The following is a 19,209-nucleotide window of genomic DNA, read 5'->3' on the forward strand; positions in this document are numbered from 1 at the left end:
AGCTTGAGCTCTTAGCTACCATTTATCATATATTATGTGGAGTAAATTATCTACCTTGAATTATGTAAACATCCTTCCTTCCCCACATCTTTTCTCGCCTTGCTTGGCAGAGGTATTAGAGTGAATGATAATAAAGACAGTCTCTGTTTGAAAGATCAAAAATCTAAGTTCACCATCATTGTTCACTGTCATAGGCCAACAACAGAGCAGCATATCAAAACTGGTCCCTTCAAATTCTAAGACAAGGCTGGTGGCTATGCTGTTTCTTTATATCATGCAGCATCATTCTCGTCCCTTGATTTACAAAATGACTTATTCAAAGGATTCTTAGTTACAACACTTGCTTATTGTTGATGAGTACTAGGAAACAGTATGGAAAGCTTGTCCATATTTTTTTTTTTTTTAGTTTGTAAAGCAATTAAGCGAAAGTTATCTCAGGCCTTTTTGCAACTATAAAATATGAGAGGTTTTTGCACATAAACTTATAATTAAAAAACATTAAAATAGCCCATAATCTCACCATCCAGATAAAATAAATTGGCTCAATATTTATGCAGGTTTTCTTATCTGTATCTCTAAATAGTTATGCTTAGAGTAGTTAAATCATAAAGATGAGCAACATGTGAAAAAAAGAGCTTCGTTTCTTATATCCCCAAACCCCTTATCAAATATATCTACTGTTAATCATTCCTTGTGATTGCTTCTAGAAATATATTTTTTGTGAGTACATCTTATTTTGTTTACACAAAAAGAATTAAACAAGCTTCCATTTTCTGCCCCGAATATCTTTGTTTAACATACCAAATATTTTTCCATATTAATACATAGAAATCTACCTCAATCTTTTAATGCCTTATTATTTCTTTTTTTTAAAAACTTAATTTTATTTAAGTTCCAGGATACATGTGTAGTACGTGCAGGTTTGTTACATGGGTAAACATATGGTGGTTTGCTGCAACTCTCAGCCCATCACCTAGGTATTAAGTTCAGCATCCATTAGCTATTTATTCTGATGCTGTCCTTCCCCTGCATCCCCCTGACAGGTCCCGGCGTGTGATGTTCCCCTCCCTGTGTCCATGTGTTCTCATTGTTCAGCTCCACTTATAAATGAGAACATGCAGTGTTTGGTTTTCTGTTCCTGTGTTAGTTTGCTGAGGATAATGGCTTCCAGCTCCATCCATGTCCCTGCAAAGAACATGATCTCATTCCGTTTTATTAAAGCCTTATTATTTACTTCAGATACCTCATAATTAAATTGGTTTATATCACATAGGTGGATATGTAGACTGTTTGCAGGGTTTTTTTGTAGCAAAGAATCTTGCCAGAAATATTATTTTACATATATCTTGAAATAATTTAGTATGTAAATTTTCAGTCATCACATTGCTATGTGCATTTAAAAACCTACAATATGGTCAAATTGCTTTACGAAAAAGGTGAAATTTATTTTCGTCCAAGAATGTAAGGGACTGCCTATATTTCTAAAATTTACCACCATTAAACATTATAACTTAATGTGTTATTCTGATAGATGGAAAGAATCGTGTCTTGCTGATTTAATTTGCATTAATTTAATAATGCCATTGACCATGTTTTAACACATTTTTTGGCATTTTGGCATTTTTCCTCAAAGGGTCCTCTCACATTTTCACATTTGATTCCTATTAACCATCTTTTCTTATTTATTTTTATGAGCCCTTTGTAAATTAAAAAAAAAAGTGACCTCTTGTAAGTGTTACTAATACTCTTTCCAGTTTATCATTTGTTTTTTTGACATTGCACTTTTCTTACCATGTGGAGGTTTTTCTTTTCCAAGTTTTATATTCTGTTTATAAAAAGTCTGCTCCACTAAAAAATAATTAAATTCAATTTTTAATACTCTGTATTAGTTTTGCAGGGCTGCTGTAACAAGGCATCACAAACTTGGTCCCCTAAAACAACAAAAATGTATTTTCACACAGCTCTAGAGCGCAGACATCTGAAATCACTGTGTTGGCAGGGTCTTGCCCTGTGTGAAGTCCTTCCCCTAGCAGTGGATCCTTCCTTTTTTCTCCCAGCTTCTGGTAGTTGCCCACAAGTTTTGGTGTTTTTTGCTGGTGGATACATTACTCTAATCTCTACCTCCATCATTTTATGGACATTCTCTTTGCGTGTCTATGTTCCTTTGCTTTTTTTGAAGAACACTAGTTATTACCCACCCTAATCCAAGATAACCTTATTTTAATTAAGCTAATTATATCTGCAAATCCCTTATTTTCATATAAGGTTACATTCTAAGCTTCAGAGTGGACATGAATTTTGAGGGGTTCACTATTCAACCCAATGCTAACTCTTAATTTTATTTTTTTACTTAATAATTTGAAAATCATTTTTGTTTAAGGAGTAGTTTTCAAATTTTAACATGCTTCAGAATCACCTGGAGGACTTGTTAAGTACACGTAATTGGGACCCACATCCACAGTTTCTGATTCTAGGTTGAGATTTAAGATTGCTGGTGGTCTGGGTGCCCACTTCCTAATGAGATTAGTTATGTCCTTTCAGAATTCAAATATTGAAGTCCTAATCTCCAGTACCCAGAGTGTGACTGTGTTTGGAAACAGGACCTTTAAAGTGGTAATTAAGGTAAAATGAAGTCATTAGAGTGGGCCCTAACCTAAAATGGCTGATGTCTTTTCTGATAAGAGAAAAGATAAGGATATTGAGGAAGACCACAAGGAAAAACCAGAAGATGGCCATCCACAAGCCTGGGAGAGTAGTCTCAGAAGAAACCGTCCCTGCTGACATCTTGATCTTGGACTTCTAGACTCCAGAATTTTAAGAAAATAATTCACTGTTGTTTAAGCCACCCAGTATTTTGTGTGTATTATGGCAGCTCTAGAAAGCTAAGGCAGAACAGTCGTGTAAGAGGAAAAGTTTCTGTTTACAGAGTTCTAAATGGCAGCCTGTTATTCAAATACCAACCACTGAATGATTCCTTCAGTCCCTCTGTGTTAGTCCATTTTCACATTGCTATAAAGGAATACCTGAGACTGGGTAATGTATAAAGGAAAGAGGTTTAATTGACTCATAGTTCTGCATGGCTGGAAGGCCTCAGGAAATTTATAATCATGGTAGAAAAGGAAGAGGCATGTCTTACATGGCAGCAGATGAGAGAGAGCAAATGTGTGTCAGCTAAGGAAAAACTACCATTTATAAAACCATCAGATCTTGTGAGAATTCACTCAATATTGCAAGAACAGCATGGGGGAAACCACCCCAACAATCCAGTCACTTTCCAACAGGTCTCTCCCTAAACACCTGGAGATTACAATTCAAGATGAGATTTGGGTGGGGACACAAAGCCTAACCATATCACCCTCTTTCCCCACTGGTTTGCATCCTTGTAGTAAATCAAAATCCCATATTTATTATAATTTATTTTGGCCTCTATTCTGCTCCAAACCAGTTTTTATTTATGCAGCTCAAAAGTACTTTAATATGTTGACACAATGGGAGTTTAATATATTAATATGTCAAAGGTTTTGAAATTTGTATGATATTTTAATATCTAGCAAGATTATTCCCTTTTCATCAGTCTTTTCAGAATTGGTTTAGATATTTCCATTTCCATCTCCTTTTCAAATGGGGACTTGATAACAAGGCTGGAGTGCAATGGCACGATCTTGGCTCACTGCAACCTCCACTTCCCGGGTTCAAGTGATTCTCCTACCTCAGCCTCCCAAGCAGCTGGGATTACAGGCACACGCCACCATGCCCAGCTAATTTTTGTATTTTTAGTAGAGACGGGGTTTCACCATGTTGGCCAGGATGGTCTCAGTCTCTTGACCTCATGATCTGCCCACCTTGGCCTCCCAAAGTGCTGGGATTACAGGCGTGAGCCACCGCACCCAGCCTGTTCCCCTATTCTTAATCTCCTTCTTCTTCATCTTTTACATCTATCATTTATGACAAAATTTTGGACTCATGTTATTTCCAAAAAGGAATAATAATTTCTAATTACATTCTTCATTTTTAAAGATGTTTCCCTTAAATTTGAATATCAAACTGTATAAATTAGGTTTAAGTTACTACTATTTTTTTCCTTCAGAATGTTGTTGATACTGTTGTTAAGAAGTTTGAGCTAGTGTATCATAGCAACCTCCCTCTTCCTCTTTCCATCCCATCTTTTTTAAGTTCCTGAATTTTTTTTTTGCCTTAAAACTTAATTTTTTTTTACTTGAAATTCAAACCCAGAGATATGTCTTGTTTGATCATTTTGTATATTTTGTTTTTCCTGTTGCATGGAATTTTGTTTATTTCTTTTTAAATTAGTGATTTGGGTTATTGGCAAATTTCATTCTAGTCTATCTTTTCCTATTCCATTATTCCATTCTAATTTTTCATTTTCTGTATCAGTTGTTTTCTGAAGAAACACTGATTCTGTTGATGTTCAACTAACTTTGTCCTCCTTATCCAAGGATTTGGTCCAAGAGAGAGAAAGTTCATTGCCCCTTTTTTCTTTTCGTTTGTTTGTTCGTTGTTGTTTTGAAGAAGAGATGAGAAAGGTAAAGAGAGAGGAAGATATTGAAACTTAAATGATTCTTAACCATTAAAGCTGAAAAGCTTTGGAAATCTGGTTCAATGCTTTTACTTTTCAAAGCAGAACACTGAAATTAAAAATTTAAGTGATTGAGCCAACGACACACACTTTGAGGAGAATATTTGGAAAATTTAGATGAAATATACTATATTGTTTGCTGCACAATTTGCAGTTAACAAATTTTCACTTCCTTTACCTTCTAAAAAAGGATTTATAAAGCGTATTTCATATATTTCATGTGATTCTTACCTGGAATAGTATATATTATTTTATAAGCATAAGACATAACCTATAATTAGTGTTCTATAAAAACTATTATAATATGAAAGTGTGGGGGAGGTAAATGCTATTGAAATATTGGCATATCACTACTCCAAGACTAATGCATATTATTTTCATGTGAGATGAAAATAAAGCCTTATTCAATTATTCATTTAACTAAAAGTGGTCACTTGGCATCTCACACATCACTCACAATTTCTTTGTCTTGCCTCATGTTGCGTTTTCCTGCTAAGCATACTGTCAAATTTCTTCTTTGTTAATGCACTAAAATAATTTCTATCAAAATTAAAGTCAAGACATCCCTACACAAAGCAATCTTCATGTCTCACCTTTGTCAATGCAGCTTGTATTACCTGGCGGAATTCTAATTTCTTTCTATTGTCTAGGTGTATGATTTCATTCTTGCTTTCTCTTCTTGAAAAATATTTTAAGTTGTCTAAGACTGAAGCTCTGTATTCTCATTTTGTATCCCTCAAGTGCCTAGTACAATGTAGTCTGTATTGTTAGTACTTGTCAAACACTTCTGGAAGAAGGAATACCCAGTTCAACCACTTTCTTTCCCACAGATTTTGCCCTCTCACTAGCTACATGATAATAAGGCACTGAGTAAATTGGCATTTTTACATAGCTTTATACAGTTAAAGACAGAAAATTCAGTAGTTTTATATAGCATCTGTGCTGTTCAGAATCTCCCTTTCCTTAAATTTCTCCCTGTGCCACAACAGGTAAAGAATATCTCAGGGTGAGCTATTTTCATCCCTTTTTAACTGTATGGAATGCTCCTTAAGTGTCATTTTATTTTTTTATCCAAAACATTTAGTTGGAAATTGTTAAATTTCCAAATTGTAAGGCAATTTTTGACTTTGTTGACTCTTGACCTCATGACCTCATGTAGGGTTCATAGCACAGCCAGGAAAGTTGAGGTATGACCATGTAGCTTTAAGTTGGAGTATCCTTTTCAGTCTAGATATGTCTTAATTTATGTTTTTGTTTATTTTATGATATATACCTCCAAATTAACTTTAAAATTCAAAAATTATAGGGCACATTATATTTATCTGTCAACTGAAATTTTATCTCTTAGTGAAAAAAAAAATCCAAGATTGTTTCAGAAAATTTGGCATTTAAACAGGATCATACTGACTTTCATGGGATTAATAATTCACATATTTTATCGCATTTGGGGCATTTCAGTAAGTCCATTATACATATATTTTCTGTGCAGTCAGTAAATTTTGTAGCTCTTAAAACCCATGAAATGAAATATAGGTTTGAAAAGCCATAACAGTATCAATACATTAATATTTATGTAGCTCTTCTCATGACAAACATTCTAAAATGTGCTCCAGTAAAATAAAGTGAAATAAAGCATGAAGAGAATGTGGATGATTACAAGTCAAAAGGTCGCTTTAAAAGACAAATCAAATGAATCTGTTTGACAAAGTGATTGACCAGTTTATACCAAAGATAGCAACTCCATTTAGGTGACCTCTTAGCTTGGGAGGCTAGAGAATTAGAGGCAGCCGTTCAACAATGAGGCAAGTGTTATAATTAACAAGTCAAATTCAGCAAAGGCTTTCTAATCACTCAGATAAGACAGCTTCATTCCTATTGGACTATAAACTAACCAGGGCTTCAGTCCATGGGCCATTTTCATAACTCTATCAAAGTGACTTTGCAGTTCTAAATATAAATAAGAGTAAATAAGCTGATAAAATGCAGTCATAAAACATCTTTAATTTATTGTGGGGTTCTTCACACATCACAGAAACAAATTATTGATATAAATTATGCTAATTTCTTTCCATGATGAGGTCATTCATGAGTAAAAGATAAATCTAGAGGACAAATGCCCTTTAATGCCTACCTACTGCTTCTCTAAATGTGGGTTGTCTCCACCTAATTTCCTTTGAAAATGAACGATGCTATGCAAAGATATACTTCACTTTAAGACCTGTTTAGTTTAAAATGATGGGAAAGCGGTGGGGGGAATAGGTGGAGTAATAACACAGGATGTTGTTGAAGTATATAATCACAAATAAACAGGAAAGAAAGAGCCTGGAAGGCCACGTGATCCTGAAATACTGTTGTTATAACATTTTTAACCACCAAAATTCTTCCAATGATTATGGAAACTTATTTTTTTCCCTAGGTATGCCTCATCACACTGCAAAAAAAGTTACTCTAAAGATGGATTACTGATTTTTTTTCCCCCTGGATCTGAGAAGCTTTAGGAGAAAGATGACCGTTATCCACTCATTTTAGCTACATATTCATTCATGTTATGAAGAAGGACAGGAATGAGAAATAACCAAGGGTGATTATCACACTTACGATACTGTCATATTCCACTAAGGATCAGTGTTTTTCTAATATAATTACACACATAATTTCTACATATAATTTATTGTAGTAATAAAACCTATTGGCTTAATGCTCTCCCTTTCTTGGGAGCCAGCATTCCTAAATGAAAAGAACAGTCGTGATAAGTAATACTTTCCTTTCCTTTTCTTTCTTTCTCTCTTTCTTTCTTTCTTTCTTTCTTTCTTTCTTTCTTTCTTTCTTTCTTTCTTTCTTTCTTTTTTTGTTTTTGACATGGAATCTCGCTCTGTTGCCAGGGCTGGAGTGCAGTGGCACAATCTCTGCTCGCTGCAACCTCTGCCTCAATTCTCCTGCCTCAGCCTCCCGAGTAGCTGGGATTACAGGTGCCTGCCACCACGCCTGGCTAATTTTTGTATTTTTAGTAGAGACGGGGTTTCACCACGTTGGTCAAGCTGGTCTCGAAGTCCTGACCTCAGGTGATCCACCTGCCTTGGCCTCCCAAAGTGCTGGGATTACAGGCATGAGCCATCGTGCCTCGCAGATATCTAATACTTTTCTAATTAAAATAAGGCTTAGTTCTCTCTATGATGTCTTATGGTGATTCTCTGTTCCATTTAGAATTCCCTTGTCTGACTCTAATATTTCAAAGCTCCACATGGCTTTCAAGATAAAGTATACCCTGATCTGGATCCTTCATGACTTTTCAGCTTCATGTGCTATCACTCAATTAATCACATGTTATGTTCTGGTATGCCTGAGATGCCTTCCTGACCCTGGCCTTCCTAACTTCTGTTTTCCTTATTTAAGACTTAATTGAGTCATCGCCTCTTCTTGAGATATTTTATAACATTTCTTTTCTTTCTTTGAGCCTGAGACAGTGCCCCTCTTGGGTAGGTATTACCACAGTGCCTTACGTTTTCCTGTATCACTATTAGTATAATTAACCAAGTCGCAGAGTGTGAATATTAGAAAGTAGACACTTGGGTCAATTTATTTCTGCCTTCTAAACACCTGTGAGAGTTCATGACATTTAGTAGAAGCTCAAAAATTATTTGAAGGAATAAATAACGTCATCAGGCAAACAGTTTAACTTTACATAGTTGCTATGCAGGAATAACTCATTGCATCTGAGTGGCCTGTCCAGAGACACTCATTCCCTTCTTAGAAATAACCACCTACAAATTATAGCATTGCCAGGTGTTTATATCTGGCCCCTAAAATTAAAGGAGTCCCACTTTCTGCCCTAAAAGAGTATATATTAGAACTATTAGATAACCCAAGGGGCTCTTTGAGAATTAAATTAAGAAACAAAACAAAACAAAATAAAAAATTGGGTAAAATACATTTATGTGAGATATATTTGGCTAAAAGGTCTGCTAACGCCCTGAAATTTGTGGATCCCAGGCTTTTTGCTGGGCTATGAAAACACTTGCTTATAAAGCCAGAATCCAGTTAAGCTTCATTTTTAGATAATTATGTTCTTTTTCATCTCAAATTATAGACTTAGTAGTTCAACATCTATTCCTTCTAAAATGCTTTGCTAGATAAATTATAAGCCTGAGTTTTTCAAGCAAGTATTTTTTTTTAAAAGCATAGATTTTTGACACAGTTATTCCACTATTCACCTCTGTTTTACACTTTACCACCTTGAGGAGTAGTTGTTGGTATTAACATGGCTGTTTACAGCTTTAATTGAGACACCTTCCCTTCCCAATACACCACTGATCATGGATAGAAAGCAGATAGGGGCTAAGGCCCTGGGCTGGTGATGTTCATACAGAATCTACATTTAACATTTGCAGTGCTTTTAAGACCTTAATTTCTGGATCTTTTGCGTCTGAATTATCTAGGATGATTGTTAAAAGGTGGACATTGTAACCCTTCCAGAAACTAAATCAATCTTAATTTCTGAGTGTGAGCCAAGAAATATGCATTTTAATCAATGACTTTAAAAAGATGTATCACTAATTGAGAAAGGTGGGCCCTGTTATAACTTCTTTCAGTAGGATATATTGTGAATGTCTTATTTTGACATGGATTTATCATTCAATAAATATTTATTGACAGTTTTACTATGTGTTGGACTGTTTTTTTAGTAGTGGAGGAAATGAAGGTGAGAAAAGGCATTAAGAAGATTTGGGTTTAAGGGATTGACAGACAACATACAGAAAAACAACTCGTTGTAAACAAGGATTATGCCTTCCCCTTCACTCTGAAGTACTGGAAACTAAGCATTTTCTTCTGTGTAGACAGCAACTCTTTAATACCAGACTAGAAACAGTCTTCAGAGCAGAAAAGATCACATATCAACTCTTCCAAAAATAAGGTGTCATGTTTGTTTCACCAGGCCTCCAGTTTCAAATTGGTGTATAAATAATAACGCTGCTCCATGACAGGCTATCTCATCCAGTTGATGCTTAGAAATCTAGATTGCAATGATTTTTATCTTTTTAGGGCCTACCAGGAAGTTTTATTGTTTCAAGCTCTAGACTTCAAATGAATGTTTTCTAGAGATTTGATTTATTATTTACCAGGCAAGGTAGATTGTTTGGTTTTAGTTGCTTTAAAATTTTCACATACTTAAATTACAGTTCTGTTTTGTGGCATAGAAGCTGGGGCTCACACCTGCTCTGTTGTCTGTGTGTAGATGACCTGTCTTCTCAAGGAGACCCTTGCCTTGCCAGTGGGTTCTCCCTTAGTCTCCACATAGCATGAATGGCTTGACCTTCCATGTTGACACTTGTCCCTGTTAAACAACCCAGTTTCATTAAAAAATGGCATTTACAGTTCGGGCTTGGCAGACTGATAAAACATTTGGCTGATCACTGAACTGTCACTCTGAATTTCAGATACTCATTCCAGTGGACCACCTTCACTGCACTACCATACCATGGCTATTGAGAAGTTTACTGCAACAATATTCTCAATAATATAAAAATCCATCATTGGATTAAACTAGACCACCACATTTTATCAACATTCCTGTACTATGGCTTTTATTATACTGTCACTTTGGCTTATGTTGCCAGCTTATATTGAAGGATGTCATCAGAAACCACCCTGTGGGGCTTTGTGGCATATTTACTGTAGGGATTAAGTTTCTTGGTTCACCACATGACAGAGAAGCCTTCTTGCAGGAGCCTGTGAGAGAATTTCTCTCTGTGCTTTTGAGAAATTGATGTATCTTTATCTTACAAACGCAGTGAATTACGTAACTAGTCATGTTTTTCTTTTCCTGCTGACTGATCAAAAGGTCGTTACATATTTGTGATTTCTCTTTACTATGTTCACAGGATCTTGTGGTATTTATGTTCTGTACTTATCTCCCAGCACCACATCACATTTTATTACCCTTAATTTTTTGTTGCCTCAACTTTCTTCCAAACTAAAAACATACTTTATTTTTCTACTGTGTGTATTTCTTAAGATGTCCTAAATTATTTCTGGAAGAAGACAAGTTACAGTTGTGAATTGTTTGAAGTTTGTTTGTTTTTGATTTTTAAGATAAGAAGTGATCACTAACGATTACGTTGGAAAGCTCCAACCTATAACAATGAATAATCGAAAGAATATTAGTGAGATGGCATTAGTGAGAGTGGGGTGTAATACAAAATGAGGTAAAAGAGAGCTTGGAGAAACTTAAGTAACAGAATGGACTTTTGTAAGCCCTTGTAATATAGGCCCATATATTTTCCATATTTGGCTTCTGTAATTTCCGCTGTCTGTTTCCTTCACAAACATTATTCCTACAGTTGACAGTATCAGACTCAAGCAGGTAGGAATTAGACAATCAAGCAGAGCAAGTTTGGTCCAGTTTAGCATTGAGTGCTTTAATTGTGATAACTGCTATTCCTTTGATATTTGGTAATATCAAATTGACTAATTAAACCTTAACTACTGTAGATTATATTCATGAGAAAGCATTTCATTTTACTATTGGTAACATTGAATATAAAAGCCAGAAAATCAATTACAGAACATCCAGTCTAATGTGTTTATTAATAATTGCTGAAACTGGGGATCAGAAAAGTAATGTTACTTGCCCAAGTTACTTGCAACCAATTAGTGGGAGAACCAGAACTAGAATAGAAATCACTTGATTCATGGACCAGCAACAACTCAGAATGTACATTTATTACAAGTCCTCCTGTTGAGGGCTTTGCACCATTTTCTTTAAAGAGGCCAAGTTCAATATCTATTAGATGTCAAAACAGAGAAAGAGGTTACTGATATGAGAGGATACTTGGAAGTGCCATTCATGGTCTATGCTGTTTCCAACATCTGAAGATGAGGTGAGCTGAAGGTGAAACATGGGAAGAGGGCAATAAGGGCAGTTAAATGAGAAAACCATGTCAGAATGGCTCTAGTAATTTGAGTAGCTAATGGAGATAAATATAGGTAGATCTAATGCTTGCTCGTTAAGTGTATATTGAAATAATTATCTTGATAATCTAGGTAAAGAACCACATTTTCGCCTAAAATCAAGATGAATGAATCTAATGGGGTTTTAAGGATTTTATTATCTCATTTTTTAAAAATTTATTTTTGATAGTGTAGACAAAGCAATAGCTATTACATTTCCGCAGTTATAGATTAAAACATTTTGTGCTTACAGAGCAAATTGTGATTGAGACGTTAGAATTTTAGGAATTTGTTTATTGTAACCAGTCAATCTGGAGAGTTCAGTTGAGAATAATATTGTTCCTATAGCACAGGAATTTCTTTGCTTCATTGTGAGTTGTAATTGCTGGAGATTCTAATCATACAGGTGATGGCCCTAATTATATTTATTTTATTTCAGTCAGCAAGACTACATTTACATGAAGCTGACACAATAATTCTTCCTGGTGTTTGACCCTCAATCTCTATAAATCTGTTACGTGAAATAACAGTAAAAACAGTTCTACTCTCTCTTGTTCACCCTTCCAATAATGATAGTGACCTCTCCTATTTTATGAAAGGCTTTTTTTTTTTTTAACTTTTAAGTTCAGAGGTACAAGTGCAGGTTTGTTACATAGGAAAACTTGTGTCATGGGAGTTTGTTGTACAAATTATTTCATCACCCAGGTATTAAGCTTAGTACCCATTAGTTATTTTTGCTGATCTTCTCCCTCCTCCCACCATCCACCCTCCAATAGGCCCCAGTGTATATTGTTCCCCTCTATGTGTTCATATGTTGTCACCATTTAGCTTCAACTTATAAGTGAAAAACATGTGGTATTTTGTTTTCTGTTCCTCCGTTAGTTTGCTAGGGATAATGGCCTCCAGCTCCATCTTTGTTCCTGCAAAAGACATGATCTCATTATTTTTTTATGGCTGCATGGCATTACATGATCTATATGTACTACATTTTCTTTATCCAGTCCATCACTGATGGGAATTTAGGCTGATAACATGTCTTTGCTATTGTGAAGAGTGCTGCAATGAACATATGCATGCAAGTCTTTATAATATAAACATTTATATTCCTTTGGGTATATACCCAGTAATGAGACTGATGGATCAAATGGTGTTTCTGTCTTTAGGTCTTTGAGGAATCACCACACTGTCTTCCACAATGGCTGAACTAATTTGCACTCCCACTTACAGTGTATAATGTTCCTTTTTCTCCACAATCTTACCAGCATCTGTTGTTTTTTGACTTTTTAATAATAGCTATTCTGATTGGTGTGAGATGGTATCTCACTGTGGTTTTGATTTGCATATTTTAATGATCAGTATTGTTGTGCTTTTTCTCATATGATTGTTGGCCACATGTATGTCTTCTTTTGAATAGTGTCTGTTCATGTCACTTGCCTACTTTTTGTTTGTCTTGTATTTCTTTTGTTAGAATTTAATTTAATTTTAGATTCCGGGATACATGTGCAGGATGTGTGGGTTTTTTATGTGTGCCATGGTGGTTTGCTACACCTATCAACCCATCACCTAGGTATTAAGCCCCTCATGCATTAGCTATTTATCCTGATGCTCTCCCTTGCCCCCCCAACAGGCCCTAGTGTGTGTTGTTTCCCCCAGTGTGTCCATGTGTTCACATTGTTCAGCTCCCACTTATAAGTGAGAACATATACTGTTTGATTTTCTGTTCCTGCATTACTTTGCTCAGGATAGTGGCTTTCAGCTCCATTCATGTTCTTGCAAAGCACATGATCTCGTTTCTTTTTATGGCTGCATAGTATTCCACATTGTCTGTGTACCACATTTTCTTTATCCTGTCTGTCACTGATGGGCATTTGGGTTGATTCCATGTTTTTACTATTATGAATAGTGCTGCAATGAACATACACATTCGTGTATCTTTATAATAGAATGATTTATATTCCTTTGCTCAGTTTTTTTATGGGGCAGTTTGGTTCTTCCTATAAGTTTGTTTAAGTTCCTTCTAGATGGTGGATATCAGATCTTTGTTGGATACATAGTTTGCAAAAATTTTCTTTTGTGTAGGTTGTATTTTTACTCTGTTGATAGTTTCTTTTGCTGTGCAGAAGTTCTTTAGTTAAATGAGATCCCATTTGACAATTTTTGCTTTGATTGCAATCACTTTCAGCATCTTCATCATGAAATCCTTGCCTGTGCCTGTGTCCTGAATGGTATTACCTAGGTTGCCTCCCAGGGTTTTTATAGTTTTGGGTTTTATATTTAATCCATCTTGAGTTCATTTTTGTATATAATATGAGGAAGGGGTCCAGTTTTAACCTTCTGCTTATGGCTAGGCAGTTATCTCAGCACCATTTATTGAATAGAGAAGCCTTTCCCCATTGCTTTTTGTCAGGTTTGTCAAAGATCAGATAGTTGTAGGTGGGCAGCCTTATTTCTGCTTTCTCTATTCTGTTTTATGTCTCTCTATTCTGTCTGTGTTTCTGTTTTTGTACCAATACCATGCTGTTGTGGTTACTGTAGCCATGTAATATAGTTTAAAGTCAGGTAGCATGACTAGAGTAATATGACCTAAAAGAAGTTTCTTCTTTTTGTTGAGGATTGCCTTGGCTATTAGGGCTCTTTTTTGGTTCCATGTAAATTTTAAAATATTTTTTTCCTAGTTCTGTAAAGAATGTCAATAGTAGTTTAATAGGCATAGTATTGAATCTGCAAATTGCTTTGGGCAGTATGGCCATTTCAATGATGTTGATTGTTCCCACTCATGAGCATGGAATGTTTTTCCATTTGTTTGTGTCACTTCTGATTTCTTTGAGCAGTGGTTTGTAGTTCTCCTTGTGGAGATCTACAAAAGGCTTTCTAACACATTATCTTTAAGTTTCATAGCTTTATGACGTAAGCAGGACAGGTTCAGTTATTCCCATTTTATAGACAAGAAAGCTGAGAGCCAGAGGAATGATCTCCCATGTCTAAGATCAGTAAGTGAGGCAGGGGTAGAATATAGATCACAGCCCAGGTCTTTCGGCTCCTGGCCCACTGCCTTTATCAATCCTATTACCACAGCAATGGTCTTGGTCAGTGTGACCTCTCAGGTGAATCAACTAAAAAAAACATGACAACATGCATTCCTGTTTCTAGTTTCCTTCTCCAAACCCTTCCTCTACTTGCTCATTTCGATAGAGTAAGCTTCCTAAACTGGAATTTAATATGGAAGATAATTGACCTGTGGCTTTTGTGTTGATGGTGTAATGGGAGCCTACTGGGGGTTTATACTCAGGCATATCTAATCTGGAAGTGCAGGGGACTTAATGCCTCGTAGAGATAACTTTTGACCAAGCTAGAAGTCAGTATTGAAATTCCTCCACTATTATCCCCTTTCACCACCCATTGACAGATGGTTCTGAAGTCAAGTTGGCCCATGGGGATATGTTTCCAAGAATGGAGAAATTGATTGTAGTTAGCAGTGCTAGTCGCAAAATGTATCATTATATTGACTCTGTCTTCTCTGCTTCACTCCTCTTTTTACTCTCTTACACTTGTTTCCTAGCGTAGTGTAACCGAATAAAATAATATCACATGAGCCCTCAGTCTCAGGCTCTGATTTCTGGGGAAGCCAGGCTTAAATGCCAGGTTCATCTCTGTCTCATTTTAGGCTTAAGGAGTTCTTCCTTATATCCCCACCTGGATTACCTGACCCCTCCTCCCTATTCACCCAAATTTTACTCCTCTTTCAAGGTAGAGTAATGTGCCACTCATTCTAGGATTGTTTGCTGTAATGTTCCTGGCCCCATGTGATTTTTTTTTTGTCTCTCGGGAACCTCCATCTTTACACCCAATGAAGAAAACCACAATATGTTTGTATCTCCTGTGACAAATAGTAAGACAATTTTGTATAAGCTAACCTTCTTTGCTAGTTCATAAACAACTTTAAGACCTTAGGTTATTTATTTCTGTATCCTTAGCACCTGACATAGTGTTCAATGATTATTTCCCAATTGGTCATAATACAAGGGAAGGGAGAATTGCTCATTCTGATCAACTTAATCATCCATCTAACTGATGCAAGATCACTTTGGATGAATCATGTCTGAAGGAGTGTGACAGTGCACTCTGCTGTAGTTTGATTATTTGTTCTGTGTTGATATGAGAATAGCTGAGACTCATAAACTACATCCTGTATGTCATGTTTCCTTTATTTTTACTGTCTTTGACTGGACTAAAGCATTTGGAAATCAAAGGCGAGGAGAATATTTAAAGGTTCTAAGCATTTTTATTATGCTGTATCTCTTGTTAATTCATTTAAGCTTTCATTTTATGAAAGAAAAAATTAGACACAGAATATTGGCATAGCCTACAAAGGACCTCATGACCTAAGGAGGTCATGCATGGTGGTATAGGGGACATTCTAGGAACAAGAAAAGCTCTGTATACACAAAGCAAGTTTTATGATACTGTATGGGGGTGGGATGCTTGAGAAAGTTTTTTTTTTCATAATGTTGATACATATAAAATGGACTGAGCAACCTAACAGTGTGTGTGTGTGTTGCTTTTTAGCTTTTGGATTACCATATAGAGAAGGTTAATTTCAAAGGATCCATGCTGGTGGAAATATGGCTTAATATAAGAAATTAACGAGTGAAATTTCTTTAATATTCAAATCACTTCTTAGTATTAACTTAAAAAGTTACCAAGGCAAATTAATTATTTTAGACTGTTGGGTTTCCACTTAGAACATTTTTACTTAAAAAATGTTTAGCACTGGGTGGGGAAAGGAACTTGCGCTGGGGCAAAGGGAATCTCTTTTCCTTTGGCTTCATGTTTCCTTGTGAAAAGATCTCAGGGTGAGTAACGTACCTGGTCTTTTAAGCCACTGACTTAGCCTTCAGATGAAATGAGTGATCTGATGGAGAGTTTGGGAGGAGTTAAGCCTGTTCTGTTCAGCCTCTCTTTCTATTCTCTCTTTGGAGCCAACTGTCTTTGGGGCACTCACATTCTTCTCTGAACCACCATGCTGGAAGTTTCAAGTGTGAAGGCTGTACTTCTGCAGTAAGGCCTGTGGTCATTCCAATCAGCCAGGGACTGGGGAGGGTGAATTTGTATAATTCAAAGATAAATCTTACTTGCTTTGTTCAGTTAAGTCACATAAACCAATATCAATTTAAGAATAAAGGTGAATTTTCAGTGTACATCTATCTGACATTTATGAATTTATATGGGTTATAAATACAGACAGGTCAGAGAAAGAGTAGTTATTTATGGACTGTATCAAACCCTGACAGAGCTGTCTTTACTTTCTCAGTGGTAACAGTTAAGGGATATCCAAGCTGAAGGAACTGGAAATGCTCATTCGCCTGAAGGGAAACTCTGCTAACTGTAACATCCCACAGAAATGTCCTTAAGAAGAAACCGTAAATAGCAAATAATTGTACATGTACATAAGCCAATTTATTAATTCTAAAATTAGTTCTTTTTCTGTGTGGGCATGCAGTGATAGATGTTAAAACTGCCAACGCTTCTCTCAAAGCAACAAAAATGTGTTTCTTTTATGATTAGACAGATTCAGTATAGTTAAAAAAACAAAGCAGGTTGCATTTGGAAAGCACAGTATCTAATGCTGTTTGTTAACCCTGCAACCTTTATTCTGTAGAGTGATTTGAATTCATTTTTTAGACTAAACATTCAGCATTGCCCTCCAGCAAACAGCTCTGGAGATGAAAGGTATCATTTGTAAACTGGTCCCATTTGCCTTTGAAGGCTCAAATTCCCTAATCCATCCCTTCCCCCTACTCTCCTTGACATCTATGTGAAAGTAAAATATTATTCAGCTTAAAATAGGACCTTGTAAACATTAAAAAATATTTTCTGGAATAATACATCTTGTTTCTTTTTTATTATAGCAGATTACAGTTTTCTTATGAGATGGTAAAAAGAAGTGTTTTGACTCTGAACATTTAATTTTTTTTTTTTTGGAAAGTGACATTATTTATCAGTCCAAGATTTCAGATAAACTTTTTACTTCAGCCCTTGGAAAAGTCTCTAAAATATATTCCAGAACTATATGTATAATTTTACCAGAAAGTAAGCAATGCTGTAATATGTATTCGGTGCTTGAATAGAGCAAGCACTGAATATTTGACAAACACAACCTTGACTTTTACTGCCTTGCTATTTGGTTAGGAATATATGGCATAGAAACTGTTTTTATACTCCTTTTCTGCCCATTTCCAGACACATACTTGTCTAATCTTGATTAAAAGCTCTTTAACAGACATTAACTAGCCCTCTGGAAGGAGAAACTGCTATTCAACTTTTGAGTGTTTTACCCCATGTGAGTAACTTGTGCCTGATTGTTTCATAATAAATAGTGTAATTTGATTAGATATTAATTGCTGAGCCCTCTCACATAAGTTCCGTTCCACTTTTTAAAATTTTGAAGTGACTTTTATCTTCTAGGGATTTGTTTTTCTTTTTGCCCCCTCTCATTGTCAACCCCCATGCTTCAACAAAACGCTGCGAATAAAAACCACTTTCCAAAACCAAATTAGATGGAGCAATAGCCCTGTTAGATTAACCACAGTTCCTCCCTTGTCAGCTATAAAAAAAAAAAAAAAAATCTTTTTTTTTTTTTTTTTTTTTAAACAAGGAAAGAATGAACATTTGACCTTTGTCGCGGACTTGCCAAAAAAGGAAGAAAACTACTCTCGCATGCATCCGTGTCATCTGCATGATTGTGTAGAAGATCTTGTTTCCTGAGCTATCTTGATCCACAGGGCTTTTTGATCACTGAGTTAGAAATTTCTCCTGCATTCTCATTTTGAGAATAAATTGCTCGTGGGCTACCCCCACAACTTTGGGGATAAAAAAGAAAATTGACTGTGCTTATGAGGTGGACACATGAAAATGAACAGTTATGAGCAGGCAGAAGTTGAGTTAATCACTCTCTCAAATTTAATCATGAGGAAAGCTCCCCTCTTCTCTCGAAGATTTCCATGTGGCTATGGTTGCAAGTGACCCTGTCCTTTCAGTCATGGGTCTGGTGAATGTGAAATTATTTTGGTATGTCGATCTGAAATGCCTCCCATGATTACTTTGGAGTTATCAAATGGAGGTCAGAAACAAGGCAGTAGGGTCTGTCACCTTTCAAAAAAACAAGATTTGAGGAGAACATAGTTTCTGAGTGGGATAATTCAACAGAATTGGGAATGAGAAGGGTCTCAGGGCTGGAATATAGATGCTACCTGTCAAAATGGAAGACAGCAGCTGAGGAGATGCGAGCCCAGACTGCTTCAGGCAGCACTTCTCATTACTCATGCTTTCATCACTATTAAAATGCATTCCCAGGTCTTTCACTGTGCAAAAATGATTTTGGTCAAAATGCATTGAAAATATAATGACATGAATAGGAGAAATACCAGTTTCCTGCTTGTAGCACTACTCAGATTTAGGATTTATTATTTTTAAAGTTAGTACATAAAATTATCTTAGAAAGAGTCTCCTGCATTTCAAGTAGCCTTTTTCTTAAGGAAAGTCTTCTGAAGTTGAGTTTAACTGCAAAGGAAATACAACGTGAAAACACAGTATAAATTAGAATGGTTATTGCTCTGCATCGCTTTGTGTGTTCCTATAGCAACCCCTCCAATTTTACTTGCCCC

Source organism: Nomascus leucogenys, chromosome 2 (assembly GCF_006542625.1).
Source record: "Nomascus leucogenys isolate Asia chromosome 2, Asia_NLE_v1, whole genome shotgun sequence".
Classification (NCBI taxonomy): Eukaryota; Metazoa; Chordata; class Mammalia; order Primates; family Hylobatidae; genus Nomascus; species Nomascus leucogenys.